General features: G+C 45.6%; 1 protein-coding gene and 2 long non-coding RNA genes across 3 annotated transcripts in view; 1 reads left to right on the forward strand and 2 right to left on the reverse strand.

Moving 5' to 3' along the window:
* Positions 1 to 16,168, reverse strand: part of LOC310698918 — a 262,776-nt gene that overhangs the window by 163,007 nt on the left and 83,601 nt on the right. The window lies entirely within an intron of this gene.
* Positions 1 to 16,168, forward strand: part of HS6ST2 (heparan sulfate 6-O-sulfotransferase 2) — a 185,785-nt gene that overhangs the window by 160,485 nt on the left and 9,132 nt on the right. The gene's annotated exons all lie outside the window — the stretch shown is intronic.
* The window catches only part of LOC310698874, a 31,995-nt gene continuing 24,914 nt past the window's right edge, over positions 9,088 to 16,168 (reverse strand). Inside the window, exon 4 of the long non-coding RNA XR_014521754.1 lies at positions 9,088 to 9,102. This is a non-coding gene — a long non-coding RNA (uncharacterized lncRNA). The remainder of the gene's footprint in view (positions 9,103 to 16,168) is intronic.

Raw genomic sequence — 16,168 nt, forward strand, 5'->3', positions numbered from 1 at the left:
TTTTTAGTCTATACACTCAGTCCTTCTCATGTATCATGAACAGAGCACACCCAAGAACTATGGAAACTTGTCCAATAACAATGGACTACGGAGTCCACAATGCAATGCGATGAAGGACAAAATATGTATGCACAAAGACATCTACTTCTGAATAATCTTAGATACAAAAACCATGATGGCACAGCAGAAACCAGGTGGAACCTGCTTTAGCAATGCAGGTAAGTTCCACAGAAGCTGCATTCCCTCCCCCCTCCAGCTTCTGTTTGATTTTGTATGTGTTCTACTCCTACTTGGAGAGACATTTATCAGCAGAGTTTCAGCCTTTTCTCTCTGTCTCCAGAATGTTTCTACTGTGTTCTCTTAAGGTACCTGTAATTATGTTGTCTCTTTGTATGCTTTTGCTTTTAAATTATCTTGCTGCTGCTGCAAGATACTAATAAAATAAGGTCAGTCGTCTGCGGCAGCCTGAGCTATTTTCAGCTGAGCATTGCCACCTCTGAGGATGAAAAAAACAACCTTGGCTCTTCTGCCGCTGCCCCCACGGAGAGTTCAGTTGTCGCACGTGTTATACTTCTAAGGAAAGATCATTTAGACCTTTTCACCAAGAACAGGAGGATGTTTGGGCCTCCAGGGTAGCAGGGGCAAGGCGGAAGCGCAGCAGGAGGATGCAAGGCACTCCTCTGGGTCCCTGTGAGGCAGGTAAACAGAGGGATTCCCCCAAGGCCTCTGTGCAGTAAACAAGTCAGCTAATTGAGCTTGCCTCACTGGGATGAAAATATCAAGGGCACACTGAGGAGCTCGCCGGCCAGGTCTCTTAATGCTCTGAGATTATCAAAAGGGTTATCAAGTGATAGAGGGAACTCACTGGGGACTGCTATGCAGGGACACAGGTGTCCAAACCCTGTTCTGCTGTGGACTCTGTGTGGAACAGGACATTTTTTGGATCACAACCTAATGGCTCATTTGAAAACAAGAACAGTAACATGTGTAGCATTCTAACATCTTCAGTCTTACTTATTTATTTGAAATATTTGTATACCACTTAATACTTAAGATAGCCTCCATGCAGTTTACAAAATAACAAATGCAATGGGTTGTATACAGTGTTGGTGCTAAGGAAAAAGTTCCATTAGTGTAAGGAATTTTCTTGCACAATGAGCCTTCTCCTCCCGCACTCTGTGGACCCCCTAAAACTGTTCTGGGTTTTCCTTCAGGCCTCCAGAGCAGATATGGGGATGACCTAGGGAGTTGGGGGAGTCCCTTTGCATGGTCAGGAACCTCTGCACTGTTTTTGGCTAGTGCAAGGATTTAGTTGAATACAGCCCAATATGTATAGATAACAAGCAATAAAACTGCAAAACTGAAATATAGTGCCATATAATAAAACAATACCATCCCACCAAAGCAAAAAATATAGCAACACAATTTGAGACATCTTTAGAGTCCGGAATCCCTTCGTTCCTTAGCCTCCCTACGTCCTGCCTTACAAAACAGCAATCGCCACAAACTGGCACAATCGCATCACACCCAGATTCTGCGATACATCTGCACAAATCATACAACACTGAGTACTGAACAAAGACGTGCTGCAGAAACATCAGGAGCTCTCCTCTGTGTTACCACAAGTGGATAAGCACCAAGCCATGGCAAAACAAAATACTGACTCATATCCCTACACAGACTGACAGCAGCTCTCATGAATTCCCGACAGGGAGTCTCTCCCAGCCCTCCCAAGAGATGCCAAGGATTGAACCCAAGACCTTCTGCTTGCAAGGCAGATGATCTGGCACTGAACTTATGGCACAGAGAGACAGAAAGTCAGTGTGGTGCAGTATTTAGAGCGTTGAACTAGGAGAGACCAGCGTTCGAAGCTCCACTTGGCTATCACGAAGCTCACTGTGTGTAACTTTGAGCCAGCCCCTGCCTCTCAGACTAACCTCCCTCACAGGGTTGTTGTGGGTGATAAATGAAGATGAGTGGGAGACCTATGAGCCACCTGAGCTCCTTGGATAAAAGCTGGGATATAAATACAATAAATAAATAAACAAATGGCCTGGTAACATTTTTTTAAATGCCCATTTTCATAGTTAACTTGACCTCACCCAACTGCTTTGGTTCCTTTTTATTTTTCTCGTTAGGAATCGAGCAGGAGTGGGGTTGGGAGGTGGGAGGGAGGTGGCACTCATGACATCATGCTTGATGATCAGCAACACAGTAAAATTCGTCAAGGGAACAGCGGCTGTATTGTAGAGAATCCAGGGCACCATCTGTTTCCTTCCTTGGTTGAAGTAACATTTGTACTTGATGATTAAAATGTTAGATGGGCATTTCCTTTGCTTTCCTTTTTGAATTAACCAATGCAGAGCATCGCACCAACTCCTAAAAACATGTTTCATTTCGTTTTTTAGAGAGAGTCACACAGTAAGGAGTTCCATTGCTTGGGAACCTGTTTAAAGGTAAAGGTAAAGATAAAGGGAGGGACGCGGGTGGCGCTGTGGGTAAAACCTCAGCGCCTAGGACTTGCCGATTGCATGGTCGGCGGTTCGAATCCCCGCGGCAGGGTGCGCTCCCATCATTCGGTCCCAGCGCCTGCCAACCTAGCAGTTCGAATATATCATAGAATCATAGAATCATAGAATCATGAGCCAACAGTGTGATGCGGCAGCTAAAAAAGCCAATGCAATTCTGGGCTGCATCAATAGGAGCATAACATCTAGATCAAGGGAAGTAATAGTGCCACTGTATTCTGCTCTGGTCAGACCTCACCTGGAGTACTGTGTCCAGTTCTGGGCACCACAATTCAAGAAGGACACTGACAAACTGGAACGTGTCCAGAGGAGGGCAACCAAAATGGTCAAAGGCCTGGAAACGATGCCTTATGAGGAACGGCTAAGGGAGCTGGGCATGTTTAGCCTGGAGAAGAGAAGGTTAAGGGGTGATATGATAGCCATGTTCAAATATATAAAAGGATGTCACATAGAGGAGGGAGAAAGGTTGTTTTCTGCTGCTCCAGAGAAGCGGACACGGAGCAATGGATCCAAACTACAAGAAAGAAGATTCCACCTAAACATTAGGAAGAACTTCCTGACAGTAAGAGCTGTTCGACAGTGGAATTTGCTGCCAAGGAGTGTGGTGGAGTCTCCTACTTTGGAGGTCTTTAAGCAGAGGCTTGACAACCATATGTCAGGAGTGCTCTGATGGTGTTTCCTGCTTGGCAGGGGGTTGGACTCGATGGCCCTTGTGGTCTCTTCCAACTCTATGATTCTATGATTCTATGATTCTATGATTCTATGAAAGCATCCCCAGGTGTAAGTAGATAAATAGGGACCGCTTACCAGCGGGAAGGTAAACGGCGTTCCGTGTGCTGCGCTGGCTCGCCAGATGCAGCTTGTCACGCTGGCCACGTGACCCGGAAGTGTCTGCGGACAGCGCTGGCTCCCAGCCTATAGAGTGAGATGAGCGCACAACCCTAGAGTCTGGCAAGACTGGCCCGTATGGGCAGGGGTACCTTTACCGGATGACTCTGGGATTGCGGCACTCATCTTGCTTTACTGGCCAAGGGAGCCAGCGTACAGCTTCCGGGTCATGTGACCAGCAGGACTGAGCTGCTTCTGGTGAACCAGAGCAGCGCACGGAAACGCCGTTTACCTTCCTGCCGGAGCGGTACCTATTTATCTACTTGCACTTTGACGTGCTTTTGAATTGCTAGGTTGGCAGGAGCAGGGACCGAGCAATGGGAGCTCACCCTGTCACGGGGATTCGAACCACCAACCTTCTGATCAGCCCCACCTGGAGATGTTGCCAGGGATTGAACCTGGGACCTTCTGCATGTGAAGCACATGTCCTACCACTGAGCTGCATCCCTATCCCCTGGGTTACTATCCCCAAGTAAACAATTGCCACCGCCTCTCTTTTTTTGCATTTGATTTTCTCTGACCACACTTTTTACAGCCCCCTCCACCCAATTTTACACACCCACACCTGTATCTCAGCATAACTCACAAAGTATACTCTAGGCATAGTAAATCAGTTACTCTTTAAGTTGCCACAAGACTGCTGTTTTTAATCCAAACTTACCTTCTTGTAGCTCAGTGATACAAGTACCTGCATTGCATGCAGAAGGGCCCAGGTTCAATCCTAGGCATTTACAGGTAGGACTGGGAATGCCCCCTTCTCTGAAACACAGGAGCATGCCTGCCAGTCCTTGCAGAGCAGGGGAAGGGACCTCCGGCCCTCCAGGCCTCTTGATGCAGCCCCTGGGGCCTTCCCCAGGGCATGCTCCTTTCTCAGGCCACATCTTGGTCTTCCTTGGTCAGACCACACCTGTGGCAGTGAGTGCGAGAACTTACTTCACCCCTGTGCAAAGCCTTTGAATATAACAGGGAAATGGATGGTGCTTTGAACCCGTTCACATTTGAAACAAGGAGGCTGGAAGGGGCAAGCACCAGGCAAAGTCAGTCTGCACTTCCAGAGATGCTTCTACAAGGGAACTTGTGCAGAGGGTGGACTGGCATCTCGTATTTTAGGGGAACACTCCTCAGGCTGGAATCCCACAACACCAAAGCTTCCTTTCAAAATTCTGTAGCTTCCCAGTACTCAACGGAACAGATGCAACTCTCCCTCCTATGCAAGCGCTGAGAGCTTGGCTTGTTAGGCTTATCGGTAGAAGTTTCAAGCGGCTCACAGAACAAGAAATAGAAATACTTTATTGTCACTGTACCGCCTGTTTAAGGGGCGCAGGTGTGGTTTAGACAACACCTTTACCTTTACCACCTGTTTACAGTGAGATTAAACAACCCCCCCCCCAATCTCTCAGTCCTTGTTACACTCTGAGTGCTGTCCTACGACCACCAACCCCAAATGTCAGCTGCAATGTTGCTGTCTTCCATTCAGCAGCCTCACGGCCCATGGGTAGAAACTGTTCTTTCACCTGTTGGTGTGGCTTATCATGCTTCTATATCTCCTGCCCAAGGGCAGGAGATTAAAAGGATGCTGGCCAGGGTGTGAGTCATTCATGAGAATGTTCCTCGCTCTTCTGAGGCAACGGTCTCCTGCGATGACAACTAGCAGACTCAGGGGACAGCCCATGATATCCTGTGCTGTCTTCACCACCCTCTGTAGGGACTTTCTTTTTTTTAATGATATTTATTAAGAGTTTTAGAATTACAGAAAAAACAGAGAAGAAAAAGAAAGAGAAAAAACAAAAGAGAAACAATCCACAATCAAACAATACAAATTAATCAAAATCAAAATCAAAAAATAAAAACAAAGCTTATAACACAACACAGTCAAAAAGCAAAAATAAGCCACAAAAATTTAAAAACAAATCCAATATTCTCAAATCCTTATCTGTCATTACCTTCTTTCTTTGACCTCCTCACTCCTCCCTTTTTTTTGTATCCTAATTGTTAATAGTCACAGCAAATCCTTTCCATTTTTCATAATATTCTGTCATTACATTACCTTAATCTATTTTAACCTTATCTTACTATAAAAGACCCTAAAACTTAAAACTTAGATCTTATTTATACCAATTTCTCATAGCCATAAGATGTTCTTACATAATTCTTTAAACATTTTTGCTAAAGTCAAATAATTTCATTCCAACATTTTTCTAACATTCATCAATTTTGTAGAACAATCCTAATAAAAAAAAAAAATCTTCCAATCTTCATCCAGCGTCTCTTCCTCCTGGTCCCGGGTTTTGTCAGTCCTTTCTATCTCATCAATCTAGCGCATTAACCTGGTAATCTTATGTCCGAGGCCCTTAAGTCTCTTCCATGTCCCTTCCGCGGCTCTTCTTCATATTTTTACCTGTACTTTACTTTGTCTCCCGCTCCTTTCACTCATGGGAACTCCAACTTGACAGTGTTTTTGACCCTTCTCAACAAATCAATCCCTTTTCCATGCTCCACACTAAACTCCATGTGGTATTTAAAAACATGTTTCAAAGTCCCTCCAGAATTAAGAGCACCCACAGCCCCAAACATATCATGGCCCATTGCCAGACTTAAAAAATCCAAACATCTCTGGATAGGGGGGTCTATCCAACCCCCCATTTCCAAACCAAACTTTATCTTTCCAAATCTGGCTTTTTCCAAGTTCATTTGTCAGCTCCAAGTACTCATGTTTCTGCTGGGCCACAGCTCCCTCCATCTCTGGCGCCTGAGGTTCAACAACATCCTCTTCCCTCATCTGATCTGTCAGAGCACACTCCTGATTTGGTTCCTGGGTGGGCTCTATATAGTTACCCACTACCTGTCCGAAATTTCTGATCGCAGCAGTCATCAAGTCCGTCTTCTCATGTAGCTGTTCCAGTAGGGCACTTGTTTTGCAGAAAGCACTCATCAGAGCTTCTGAATACATTGTTCTGCAAGGTCAGAAGTCTATTCCCACGATCGTCATCTGTTGCAGCTGTAGAGCTCCCCGATTCAGATTTAATAACAGTTTCACAGGCTCCCTCTAGGGGAAGAACGTCTATTTGTTCTTTTCTTTTAGAGGCAGATCTAACAACAAAGTTTCCTTTTTCAGATATTTTGTCAATATTTGTTCCTTTAAAATGCAGAGGAGAACAATGGAATCACTATGTTTCTCTTCTTTTAACTATCTGTCAAAGACGTTTGTCTCTGGTCAGTGAGCTTTCCAAAGAACGCCAGTCCTGACACCCGCTCCCAGGATCAAGACGGTGGAAAATTACTTTGCTTTACACTCTTTCTGCAGGTTTAAACAGTCTGGAAAAAAAATCCCCCCTCTTCTCCTGCTTCCGAAGGGGGCTCAACAATTTTAAATGATGAAAGTTAATCCTTTATAAGCGATTTTCTGAACTCTAGTTTACCATATCTTTGCTTTAATCTATCTACAAGAAACAGAAGGCTGACTTCCTGTTTAGACCTTCCCGTTTCAGTGCCAAATTGAGATGAATTTCTTAGTCCAATTTTCCTTTCTACTTGCAGATCATTATTCAAAGTCCAATTGTCTGAAATTAAAGTACTCACGGGTAATTGTTTTAAAAGCCAAATTGTCCCAGGAAAAAGGCAGCGCTCTCCGGCAACGGCTGTGTGGCTTCGCTCCACGGAAGAAGCAGTTGACTCTCAGCACAGCGCCACTTCCCCCTCTTCGTTCCGGAGCCCGTAAATGGGTTCCTTTATTGGTTGGGGGGGCGCTAAAGGTGCCCGCCGAGTCCCATGGTCACAGGCTTCATCCGCCTGTGATTTGTGAAAGGGTCCCCGCTTCGCCGTAGCGGGAAAGACCCGTTTTCCGTGGAGCTGGTCCCTCCGGATCAGAGGGAGTCCGCCATTACCGATGGCGCCACCCCAGAAGTCCCCTCTGTAGGGACTTTTGGTCCATGGCTGTCGAACCACCACACCGTAATACAGTATGAGAGAACACTTTCTATCGTGGACCAATAGAAGGAAATTATCAGTTGCTGTCTAACAAGAAGGACACTGACAAACTGGAACGTGTCCAGAGGAGGGCAACCAAAATGGTCAAAGGCCTGGAAACGATGCCTTATGAGGAACGGCTAAGGGAGCTGGGCATGTTTAGCCTGGAGAAGAGGAGGTTAAGGGGTGATATGATAGCCATGTTCAAATATAGAAAAGGATGTCACACAGAGGAGGGAGAAAGGTTGTTTTCTGCTGCTCCAGAGAAGCGGACACGGAGCAATGGATCCAAACTACAAGAAAGAAGATTCCACCTAAACATTAGGAAGAACTTCCTGACAGTAAGAGCTGTTTGACAGTGGAATTTGCTGCCAAGGAGTGTGGTGGAGTCTCCTCCTTTGGAGGTCTTTAAGCAGAGGCTTGACAACCATATGTCAGGAGTGCTCTGATGGTGTTTCCTGCTTGGCAGGGGGTTGGACTCGATGGCCCTTGTGGTCTATTCCAACTCGTATGATTCTATTCTATGAACATTGTTCTTTCACAAGACCCTAAGGAAATGAAGTCTCTGTTGGGCCTTCCTAACCACCTGGGCATCATTGACCTTCCAAGTAAGGTCTTCACTAAGATGGACTCCCAGGAATTTAAAGGAAGAGACTCTCTCCGCACAGCCCCTCTGATATACAACGGGGCTAGCTCCCCTCTCTTCCTCTGAAAGTCCAACACCATCTCCTTTGTCTTGCCAATGTTTAGGTCAGATTGTTCTCTGAGCACCATGTAGATACCTTTTGAACCTCCCCCCTGTGCACAGATTCGTCTCCGCCTGTAATTAAACCCATTATGGTGGTGTCATCAGCATACTTAATAATTGCAGTAGATGGGTCAGATGAAATGCAATCATATGTATACTGTGAACTGTGAAACAGAGAGTATCAGAAAGGAAAGGACTACGCCAGCTGCAGAAGGTAACTATTTTGCACATATTCCATGGCTACAGAGTAGAAAACATCTCTCTGGCTTAGTGTGAGCTCCTTGTGGTTTTCAGCCCTCTCAAATCCAACTTGTAGTGCCGTGATCGAATGGCAACTTGCAAAAGCCTGAATCTCTCTCTTTGAAGGAAGAGTTAGATGCTCGTCTCAGCTGTGGAAGTGAGGTTTTGTCTTGTGGAAAAACCTGAGTTTTAAATATTCTAATTGTCTGCTATAAAACTCTGACTTCCTCCCTGAGGGAGATGAGTGACTTTAGATCATTAACACCACAAGCCTCCTTGATGATTGCCATACTGTTTGCAAGTGACTTAATCAGGATGGGTTGTCTGACTGCCCCATTTTAATTTTATTGCCCTGATTAAGTTTCCTTAGCTGTTATGTGTTGCTTTTCCAATTCAATTAAACCAGAATCCCCTTCTATTACTCGGTAATACTGAGCGCCTTGGTGGGTTCAGGCAGCACTTGGTATTTTCACTTGATACCAACTCCCTGATCACAAACCCTGGCTGCATGGAATGAAATCCGTGGGAGCCTAAATTAAAATTGCAGAGCTCCAGGGCTGCAAAATACTCCGTTGGTCTTTTGTCTTCGGGCTGCAAATGTATTGGTATTTGGCACACTAATCAAGCTTGCTAAATCATCTTCTGCAGTAATGCCCCCAACATTTGTGAATTTGTTGCTGTCTCCTTTCTTCTGAGTCACTTTTCTGGCCTGGGAGAAAAGCCAATGAAATCCTATGAAAGAGGAGAATGTAATATTATTTATTATGTTTATTATGTATTAAACTAGTTAGCCTCCCCCCCTTTTTTCTACAAAAGTAACTTCCAGCACCTGCCTTTACTGCACTCTTTTTGGCAATGGCTTAAAACATTTTGCTTATGCAAAGCCTATCCAGACACATAGATGTTTATGTGTTTTAATTTACTGTTAATTCTAATTCTAATTATTTTTAATTTTTTATTGTTTTTAACTGTTCTTTATTGATAACTTTTAATATTTTTTATAAATAACTGAGCAGTTTCACTACAAATAAGTGGTATATGAATTTTGTTAAAGAAATTAAATTAATGCTTTGTAAGGATGAAACTGGAGTGTTGTGTGGAGCACCTTTGCTAACCCAGTTCCAGCTCCCTCTGCACATATAACAAATCCCACAAAGGCTTTAACAGAGAACTTTGCATGTCAATCCCACCTCCCAGCACCTGACCAAAGCCCCCTCCATTTACACCCACCCCCTCACCATTCCCCCCAAGGCTCACCCCGGACCCGTCCCACCCCTTTTGAAGGAGGAGATGCTTCACAGAAGGCACTTCATACCTTTCCCAAGCATGCCTGCTGTTCCTCAGTTGGCTGTGATGACATCTTACATTTTTATGCTTATAGGAAGATAACAATTCTCCTCTAACAAGAGATCATCAGTTTCATGCTGTTTTCCCATAGCAACCAACACCCTCACAGAAGAGCTATTTAAACAACTGTACCTGGTAGAAGCTCCTTGTAACTGAACCAACAGTGAAGCACTGTTGTTATTTACTACTACTATTACTATTTCAGTGACTGACTTTTCTACCAAAGGATTCTGGCTATGTCACAGTAACAGCGATGCAAATGCTTTCCATAGTGTATCAGTTGCATTTTACAGATGACTGTAATTTTCCAAATGTCAGAGTTCTTCTCCTAGAGGAGCAAGCATTCCAACAGGCAAAATAGATTTGCCTCCTTAATATATAACTGTGCTGGCTTTCCACCTCCCTGCCTCTCCCAGTCACACACACATATATCCCAAATGAAATCTTTTGTGTGCTATATTATTAATCAAGGAGGCATGAAGATTCTTAGGAGGTCAACTGGATTCTCGAAAATGAAAAGCGGCCACATTCCTCGTTCTGTAAACTGTTTACTGTGGGGTGGCAGATTTTACAGGCTTTTGTAGGGCACATTCCACCAAAGTATCTGATTGCAGCCTGAAACCAATTCTTGCAGTTGCTTTGAGATAGCATCAGCGTGGTCTGTAAAATATTTCTGTTTGGGTCACAAGGCTGTCCTGCATTCTGAAGTTACTCCAGCAACTCTCGTCTAGTACTGTTGGGTGGTTGTAGAATGACAAGGCTCAGTCCACCTGGGAGGGGTTTAAGACAGCAGCTGCTGAGGGTGGTGTGGGGTGGGGTGTTTTCTGCAGAAAGCTTTCTACCACTGTATTCTTCTCTGGTGAGAATTTTTCCTTTTTTAAAAAAAAAGTATTTTGTTTAATAAAATGAATTCAGAGTCATGGGAAGAGGCAGGCCAGGCGAGTGAAGGGCTGGGTGATTTCCCACCCTCTCTTGCACCACTGTCTCCCAGAACCAGGAGGGGAGTGAAGAGGTAAGAGCAGAGGCAGCTTTCCCATAGGTGCAGTCTCTGGCTGCATGCGCACATCCATCCAGAGGGAGGTACATACCGTAATTTTCGCTCCAAAACACGCACTTTTTTGCTCCTAGAAAGTAAGGGGAAATGCCTGTGCGTGTTACGGAGCGAATGCACTCGACTGGATCCATGGCTGCCGTCAGTCAAGCAAAGCGGGAGCCGCTTACAGGGCTTTGCACGGCTCTAGCTTTGCTTGCTTTACAGCCAGGAGGAGGGGGAGGAGCCAAGGGAGGGAGGGAGGGAAGGAGAGCCATGGCAGCAAAGCGGGCACCCCCGCGAGCTCCTTCTCCCCTTAAACCCCTCTTCTGCATCATTAGCAGCATCCTTCTCCACCCACCCCACGCATGTTCCTTCTCCCCTTAAACGCCTCTTCTGCATTATTAGCCACATCCTTCTCCACCCACCCCACGCATGTTCCTTCTCCCCTTAAACGCCTCTTCTGCATTATTAGCCACATCCTTCTCCACCCACCCCACGCATGTTCCTTCTCCCCTTAAACCCCTCTTCTGCATTATTAACCACATCCTTCTCCACCCACCCCACGCGTGTTCCTTGTCCCCTTAAACCCCTCTTCTGCATCATTAGCAGCATCCTTCTCCACACACCCCACACGTGTTTCTTGTCCCCTTAAACCCCTCTTCTGCATCATTAGCAGCATCCTTCTCCACACACCCCACACGTGTTCCTTGTCCCCTTAAACCCCTCTTCTGCATCATTAGCAGCATCCTTCTCCACACACCCCACACGTGTTCCTTGTCCCTTGAATGCTTTTCCTTCCCTCCCCACTTAAAACGTGGTTACAAAGCACACATCCACATGGATCCTCAGGATTTTTGCACTGGGTCACCCCAAGTTCACCATCAGATCACATAGCATATCCATGGCTACAGCCTGCACCAAAAAAATCACACACCCACTGTTTCATGGGGCTGCAATGGCACAAAAACATGGTTACAAAGCATGGATCCATGTGGATCCTCAGGATTTTTGCATTGGGCTGCCACAAACTCACCGTCAGATCACGTCTGTGGCCACAGCATGAACCACAAAAATCATACATCCACTGTTTCGTTTAGAATATCTTTTTCTTGTTTTCCTCCTCTAAAAACTATGTGCGTGTTATGGTCAGGTGCGTGTTATAGAGCGAAAAATACGGTAAACTGGGGGGGGGGTCCCCTGTTGCTGCAACTGCTCCATAGAGTGCAGACCTGGGAACAGCTGTCCAGATGCTAAATGGGTGTGCATTGGTATTCGGAGCCGTAGAAACTACTGTTAATTGTCCTCTTTTGACAAGGAAGAGTTGGCTATTAGTGGTGTGTGTTCCTTTGGCTGGGGAGCATCCTTGACACTATGTCCTTTTAAATGTGGGAGTAGGGAATCGTCGTTTCATTTTGTTTTTGTTTTTGTTATGTGCTTTGTGTTTCTGTTCTGTACTTTTTTTTTGTTGTGACCCACCTTGAGATCTTCAGGTGAAGGGCTGTATGTAAAATAAATAAATAAATAAATAAATAAATAAATAAATAAATAGATTTAAACGCTGTTCCATCCAACTTGGTTTTGACCACATTGAGTGGCAGCGGTTTTCCAGGCCAGGGTCTTTTCCCAGCCATACCTAGAGATACCAGGAATTGAACCTGGGTCTTGTTGTTTTTTGCATGCAAAGCACATTTTCTACCCCTGAGCTACAAATACTCCCGAGGAAGATGCCTTAAACTGAGTCCAGCCAGTGATCTAGCTATATCTGCATTGTCTCCACACTGACTGGTGGTGGTTCTCTGGATTGTCTTCCAGCTCTACCTAAAGGTGTCAGGAATTGAAACTGGGATCTTCTCTGTGCAAAACAGGTGCTTTATCAGTGATGTGCAAACTAATAACTAACGAAGGCCCTTCCTCATAACGTAACTAATTGGATACAATACTTGTCAAACTGGTCAGTTTCAAATTTGTAGTTAACCTTTATGTACAAGCTCACAGCTTTTCGGGTGTGCTGAAACTGAAACGTGGTGTTCCCCCCATCCCTTTTAATAACTGAAAACAATGTAAGTGTATACTGTTGCATTGTCCTGTCTTTTTCAGTAAAAATCATTTCCAGCTTGGAATTTGCTTGAATTTAACATTTGCACCACACAGTGGCGTAGCGTGGGTTGTCAGCACCCAGAGCAAGGCAAGTAATTTGCGCCCCCTAACCCTTGGATTTTAGCACTGATTTTAGCACTGCGAGCGCGCGCCCCCAGATGTTGTGCCCGGTGCGGCTGGCCCCCCCTGCACCCCCACGCTACGCCACTGGCACCACATCAGGCATGCTTTATCTATTCCCTTCTTTGTAATCAAATGCTCCCCTTCTGCTGCCTTTGATTATTGGAAGACATTTTGAGAGATAAGGCACATTAGAAAACATTGCCTATTTGTTTTTTAAAACTCAAATGTTTTCTGGAAAATTCACCTTGCTCGCTCTGTGCCAAAAACTGTTTTTGAAAATGTCCACCACTTCCAGAGAGAGTTGCTCTGCAGTGTGAAAAGAGCATGGAATAAACTCCCAAGGCCCAAAATCTTCCTGGCAGCATAGAATGGCTTTGGAGCACAGGCCTATAACCTTTGAGATGAACCCGGTAGCACATCTAGTCCTTTAGCAGAAAGCACCTTTCCCATTCCCTGCTTTTTAACAGGACAGCAGCAGGACTGAGGTTCAGGTTGTAACACAATACCTTAATTCACTGGATGCTAAGAGGAGCAAATGCTAATGACTCCTCAAAGGTACTTGGCATTTATGTTCACTAAAAACATTCACTCTCTCCTTAATGGGCCATGACTTCAAACTGGGACTTTTACAAGTCTCCTGTGCTACTCAGGATGGAGATGGGAGCCCACCTGATTATGCCTGCAAGGAAGTGCTGCTGCTTTCCCCTTGAGTCCTCATGCTTGACCTTGAAAACAGGAATCAATGAGTGTGAAAAGAAATGCATTGTGTCACTGTGCATTTCCACTGGGTATAGTAAGAAACAGAGTTGTGCCATCATGTATTAATTATGAAAGGCAGAAAATGAGCTGTGGCAAGAGGTTGCTTTTTTCTGTTTGCTGCAAGTAACTCTTCTGCAGAGTTATGCAGCCGCTTCCCCCAATTTAATTTTGATATATGTGCCAGATTGGAAGCACAGCTTTAGTGAGTCCTAGGTTGTCTTTAAATATTACTAGCCTCCTTGAATCCCAGCTTGGGAGAAAGACAGGATATAAATGCATTAAACAAAAAGACAAGAGAACTTGAACCAGAAAGACCAAGAGACAGAGGAAGCCTGTTGATTTGCTTTCTTACACTTGTAAATCAGGTGTGGAGAACCTTTAGCCCTCCAGAAATTCCTGGACTCCCATTTCCCATCATCCCTGACCACTGGCCATGCTTGCAAAGGTTTGTAGGAGTTGTAGTTCAGCTGCATCTGGAGGGTGGCCAAAGGTTTGCCACTCCTGCACTAAATAAACACACAGAGAGCTGTAAATGCAACACATCACAACAAATCCTGACATTCCCTTCAGCAAAGAGTTAGCATGCTCGTCTCACGGCGCACAGCAGATGTTCCTCATGTACCCCCCCCCCCAAAAAAAATCCACCTCAACAGCTCAAGGGCCCCCAGTGTTCATTTGCTCCTTAGAGATAGTATCCTGGTCCTCAAATTAAACCTTTCCTTTCCTTTGTTGTTCTATCTTGTCTGCTTGGCTCGTAACACCGGCATTCGTTAACTTGGAAAAATCCATGTGTATACTTTCCTTAAAAGCCATTTCTACACCAGAGATTCCCATGCCTTTGCTAAGGGGGCCTTTGGCTGGGAGAGAAGCAATTTCTACTGGAGAGTCTCTGCTCCTTTTCAAAATGATTGGTGCTTTTCTCTGGACCCACTGGTGCCTCCCCCACCCCACCCCTGCCCCACAGCCTCCATCCTTCTCTCTTTATCTAACCCAGGGATTGTCAACCTGGTCCCTGCCGCCCACTAGTGGGCGGTAGGGGGTTCTATGGCACAAGCTGAATCCTCCTTCCATCAAGCACTGGGGGGCGGTAAGGAAATTTCACCATCAAGAAAGATGTATTAGTGGGCGGTAGGTATGAAAAGGTTGACTACCCCTGATCTAACCCCTGAATCAACTTTCTGCCATCACGGACAACCCCCAGGCTGTAGAGTGAAAAGGTTAAAAGAATTTGAGAGCTATGATGAGATGCACGCTGAATGCATTGCTCCTGCCAAAGGATTTGTTTCCCTTTCTGTGTTAACCGCTTATTGATTGTCACAATGACCTTTGTCTTTGTGATTTTTTGTTGGCCTCTTTCCTACCACAGAATCTTGGTTGGGTCTTCTTTGCGCAGACCTGGCTCTCCTACCCAGACACAGAAAGCAGCAGCTCAGGGGTAAAGCACCTGCTTCGCATGCAGAATTTCACAAGTTCAATCTCTGGCATCTCTGGGTTGGCTGGAAAGACGGCTTGAAACCCCAGGGAGCAACTGCCAGTCCGTGTAGGCAATGCTAACATCAGTGGGCAGCTTCCTGTACTACACCAAGTGAGACCACTGGTCCATCTCTCCCTTTATTGTCTACACCAGGGATAGGGAGCCTGTGGCCCACCAGATGTTGGACTGCAGCTCCCATAATCCTCAGCCACAGGTCCCCATACCTGGTCTACACTGACTGGCAGCAGCTCCCAAGGGTTTCGGACAGGAGTTTTTTCCCAGCTGTCTTTGGAGACACCAGGAGTTGAATCTGGGGCTCCTGCACATAACACTTGTGCTCTGTCACTGAGCTATGTCCTTTCTTCCGTGCTCACGGGGAAAAGAAAATGGCGGCTGCATCCGTGCGAAGTGGAGCTCTGACCACACAATAGAATTGTTGCTGTGAGAGCCAGCAGCTGGAGCATTTGGAGTTCTGAATGCAGGAAAGACTGTTTGTGGCCTGTGGGGTGTTTTCTTCCCCTCACAGTAATGCCTGGGAAGGCGGTGAGGGAAAACTGAAAGAGGGACACTGGCGAAGCCACCCAGCAGACCTCAAGCTGGGTGTTACCAACATGGCTACATAGGGAACATCTGGAAAAAGAAATGTATGAAACAGGACGTTGAAGTGTTCTGTGTTGTTTTCACAAGATGGTGCCGGGAATACATGGGGAGGAGACATGGCGAGGCCGTCGCTATGTGCCTCTTGAGGTGCTGATGTTTTAGACCACAGCACAGGCTGGTTCTCATGGGAGTTGTTGTCCAAAACATCAGGAGGATGCCATGTTGGCTGAGCCTGGCCTAATCCAACTGCTGTGAGGATAAATTGAGAGAGTCCCATGTGGGCTGCCCTTAGCTCTTTGGAGGGAAGTTCAAATAAGTGAATTTCTTTGACTCATACCCAGTGGGAGGTTAAAATACGTAGGGGT

Source organism: Podarcis liolepis (assembly GCF_965112155.1).
Source record: "Podarcis liolepis genome assembly, chromosome: Z".
NCBI lineage: Eukaryota > Metazoa > Chordata > Lepidosauria > Squamata > Lacertidae > Podarcis > Podarcis liolepis.